Source organism: Octopus sinensis, linkage group LG5 (assembly GCF_006345805.1).
Source record: "Octopus sinensis linkage group LG5, ASM634580v1, whole genome shotgun sequence".
In the NCBI taxonomy this organism is placed as follows: domain Eukaryota; kingdom Metazoa; phylum Mollusca; class Cephalopoda; order Octopoda; family Octopodidae; genus Octopus; species Octopus sinensis.
The window spans coordinates 28,193,515-28,198,514 of NC_043001.1; the positions used below are offsets into that span (position 1 = coordinate 28,193,515).

The 5,000-nt window shown below is 35.9% G+C and overlaps 1 long non-coding RNA gene across 1 annotated transcript in view; it reads left to right on the forward strand.

Annotated features, from left to right (window-relative positions):
- Positions 1-5,000, forward strand: part of LOC118763486 — a 21,961-nt gene that overhangs the window by 15,998 nt on the left and 963 nt on the right. The gene's annotated exons all lie outside the window — the stretch shown is intronic.

Sequence of the window (5,000 nt, forward strand, 5' to 3'; positions counted from 1 at the left end):
GCTTTTTCACGTAGTGTGTGCACATGTGTGTCTCTATGATCAAATAGTGCGCATGTGTATAGTGTATGTATGTGGCCGAAATATTAACTAAGAGCATGTGTGTTTGAAAAGCTTAATCGAAAGCCCTCACACACTAGGAAAAAACATCTTCAAAAAACGGTTAGAAACATCCTGATAAAAATATAATTTATTTTTATTCCTTTTTATGCTTAAAAACTGTATTAAGCAATTTTTCACAAAGACTTGCAAATATATATAGATATACAAACGCGCGCGCGCACACACACACACACATACACACACTATGGGGTGGTGAAAAGTTCCTGGCTATGGGTAAAAGTAAATACAGGAGGATCAGCTAATTATGATTGTATTCAATATGTTCCCCTCTAAAATTCACTCACTATTGCAGTAGTCCTTCAGTTTTTCGAAGCTCTGTAAAAGAACTCGGATGGTATTTCGAAACGTACGTCCGTAGATAACTTAAAATTGTATGATAGATTGCCGTCAATTCATTCTCTCTTACCTGTTTGTGTCTGCCTTCCAATTGCTGTTTTTACTGAGATCTCCTTTTTAGTAGAAGAAATAGCTATAACTCTTTGACTGCTATTTCTAAATTCGGTATGTGGTAAGCAATCCGTTGCTTAAACCCTTTATTGCTTAGTATTACTTAAATTTTCCTCGAATGAGGCTTTTACATGCCGAAGACTACTGGGTGTAATTGATAATTATTCCAAATTAATTATTTCACCCTTCATTTTACGGAAACCATATTTATCTCAGTAGATGACCACAGCATCTTGTTTTGGCTACACGCGCGTGGGAAGGGGCTGGTGACACAATTTCCATTCACACATTGAATTGTGGTGATACTAGTGCGGATTCTAGTTCGCTCTGATACTGAGTTGAGTTGGTGCCTTCTAGTATCTCAAAATTCAATATATAATCATTTATGATTATAGTATTTACGCTGAAGAGAAAGAAGTTTTTTGGTAAGATAGAATTATTTAATATTTAATTCTTATGCTTTCCTAAAGACTTGATTTCGAAACGTACGTCCGTAGATAACTTAAAATTGTATGATAGATTGCCGTCAATTCATTCTCTCTTACCTGTTTGTGTCTGCCTTCCAATTGCTGTTTTTACTGAGATCTCCCTTTTTAGTAGAAGAAATAGCTATAACTCTTTGACTGCTATTTCTAAATTCGGTATGTGGTAAGGCAATCCGTTGCTAAACCCTTTATTGCTTAGTATATATATATATATATATACACACCCAACAGAGTAAACGAAACACATCAGAAATGAAATGAATTATCTTCTTTTTATTATCATCATCATTATTATAATTATTATTATTATTATTTTTATTTTTATTATTATTATTATTATTATTATTATTATTATTATTATTATTATTATTATTATTAAGTCAGCGAGCTGGCAGAATCGTTAGTGCGGCGGGCGAAAGCTTAGCGTTATTCCACCCGTCGTTCAGATTCCACCCGGGGTCAACTTTGCCTTTCATCCTTTCGGGCTTGGTAAAATAAGTACCAGTGAAACACTGGGGTCAATGTAATTGGCTAGTCCCCTCCCCACAAATTTGAGGCCTTGTCTCTCCAGTAGAAAGGATTATTATTATTATCATCATCATCACTGTCGTTATTGTTGTTGCTATTAGCGTGTTTCTGATGAACCAATTATGGATTCTGTATTTGCTTCATTGAATGACGTCTCTGCACTAAATCGGATTGTTCCGGAAAATATGCAAATCAACTAGAGAACGGATGTGATGGCGCAAAACATCAAGAAGTCCGACCACAACGAACGATTGTTACATTAGAGCTCTTTATTTATTCTGCGTCTCTTGCAAAAGATGGCGTCAGTGAAACTGTAGCTGGAATAAGGGACACGGATAAAATTTGCCACGAAATAGGAAATAAAATTGGTCAAATGTCTGCCAACATTTATTTTTATTATTCCTCCTCGTTAAGCTGCTACTGCTGTTTTTACTGTTGCCTGCAGCTGCTGCTACTTTTATTAGTAGTGGTAGTAGTAGTAGTAGTAGTAGTAGTAGTAGTAGTAGTAACTACTACTACTACTACTACTACTACTGCTGCTGCTGCTGTTGCTGCTGCTACTACTACTACTACTACTACTACTACTATATACTACTACTACAACTACTACTACTGCTGCTGCTGCTACTGCTGCTGCTGCTGCTACTGTTACTGCTGCTACTACTACTACTACTACTACTACTACTACTACTACTACTACTACTACTACTACTACTACTACTACTACTGCTGCTGCTGCTGCTGTTACTACTTGCACTCAGAACGTAAAGAACCTGAAGAAATACCTCTAAGTACCTAAACATTTTGTTCGACGCGCTAACAGTCGTGGCTGCTTGCCGCCTTGATAATAATAATCATATTTTCTGAATTTAATACAAGGCCAGAAATTATTGAGAGAAGGGTCAAGTCGATTGCATCGATCACAGTGATCAGCTGGTACCGATTTTATCGACCCCGAAAGGACGAAAATGAAACTCGGCCGCAGTGACACTTGATTTTAGAACGTAAAGCCGGAAAAAACGCTGCTACACATTTGGTCCGACGCGCTACAGAGCTGGCATAACCGTTAGCACACCGGATAAATTGCTTAGCGACATTTCTTCTGGCTTTCCGTTCTGAGTTCAACTTCCACCAGGGACGACTTTGCATTTCATCGTTTGGGGTTCGATAAAAAAATACCAGTTGAACACTGGGTTCAATGTAATCGACTAGACCTCTACCCTAAAATTTCAGTTTTGTTTAAGGATGATGAGCAAAATAGCCATATTTTCAGAAGTGGATTATTCAAATCCCAAAGAATTCCTCTCATCACATAGCTATGATATTCCCCAACTACTTCTGCTCGTGATCAGATGCACATATCGTCAGCCACTAAGGAACATGCTCAACTGGTTAAAGTCAAACAACTGACAAGCAAATCTTTGGTATTTGCACGATGCACGAGTACATGGAACATGAACTATTCTTTCGAACAACGAATGGAAAATGGAAAACAAAACAAACAATATAAAGAACCACTGCTTGTGTTACCAATTTTGACCCTCCGCAAAATCCTAAATATTATTTAATTTGCTTTGCGGGAGCATCTGTTTTATCGAAAGCGTATATTGTTGTTAAATGCTCGAAACACGGGACTAGAAAATCAACCAACAACTGATGAAGGGTCGTTCTTTATGTTGTTTGTTTTGATTTCCATTTGTGTCTTTCGTTGTTCGAAACAATAGTTCATGTTCCATGTGCTCGTGCTTCCTATTTTTTGTTGTATACGTTTCATGACATCCTGTGCCCACACATGCTTACATATATACGTATAGATGTATGTACATATACGTATGTATATATGCATATATATATTATTTATATTATTATATGATTGAACGCCATGCATCCTCTTGTAAGTAAGTTTACATACACACACACACTCACACACAGATATATATATATATGTATTTATGCATGTATGTATGTATGTATGTATGTATGTATGTATGTATATATGTATGTATGTATGTATGTACATAAACATTTTAGAATTGAATTGCACTCGATCCTTGCTTGCAGATACAAGATGACATATCTGAAATATAAAGAATTCTCTCGCTCTCTTTTGATCAGAGCGAAAGTAGAGATTCACAATGTCCCGCTACTAACAAGGAACAGAACAAATAATATCAAACAACTTGTCAAACAATATAATGCAGATGAAGGATATAGATTATATAAAAAAGGATTCCAAAGAAAATTCAAGTAGGAACAAATGATGAAACTACTTATAGTAAAAATAATATATGAGAAAAAGATAAAAATATGAGATGACGAATGACATATATTAGGTAGATATATAAAAGCAATTATTGTCTTGTGTTAAAAGTATCACTAAGACTTCACTTCATCATCTAAGTTTTTAATTTCTATGAACCTGTTTATCTAGACAGCTAATGTAATACATACACACGTTTGTGTGTGCGCGCGTGTGTATATACATACATATAATATATATATATATATATATATATATATATATATATATATGTATGTAAAGAGTAAAAAATATATACAAACTGGGACAAGAACGTGAAACACCTAGAAGACGACACAAGAACCACAGGACGGGACATTCGAAGCTCTCGGTCATCAGTCAAGAACCGGATCATCTTCGCAATTTCGGCTGATTAATCTTGAGATTGCTCCGATCTGGGCAGCCACCAAGGGAAATCTAAGCCAAGCGCATTAGATCCTTTGGAAGAAAGCCTCGAATGTATACAACACAAGGACGGAAAACGGACGATGTACACGAATAAAAATACAAAAATACGTGAAAACAATAAGGAAAGCACGAATAAGAATACAAAAACGTAAAAACAATAATGGTAAGGATAAAAACAAAACCAGGACGTAGGACAAGGGTCTTTCGACAGGACATATATATATATATATATATATGTACATGCATACATACATACATCTATATTCATACACACATATATATATGGCTGCTTGCTTCTCTGAAGTCTGTCAGAATGCGAAGAAATGGCTAAAACTTGCTCTGTTTATAATTATACCATACTAGCTGGACCCGCGAAAAATTCACGGAAAGCATAAAAAACGCAAGCATCTGTAAACAGTGTACTAATTGATTGGCGGTATTTGCCCTGTTCAAAGCTTTAGCAAGGGCAAATTTTTCTTTTCTCTGCTGGTTTTCCTTTTCCTTTCACGCAGACGGTTCTTTTTTTATTGACTAACGCCTCCACAAAACTTTCTGGTTCTCTGTCTTTGTTCATCATTATTATTATTAAAGACGTGCGAAATATCTTATAGTTCATAGTTAAATGGACTACTAGTTCTTTAATACGTTTCTTAGGAACGACTGGTCACTTCTCATCGACCTCTGCTGAAGTCTTCGCTGATTTCGACGTTCGT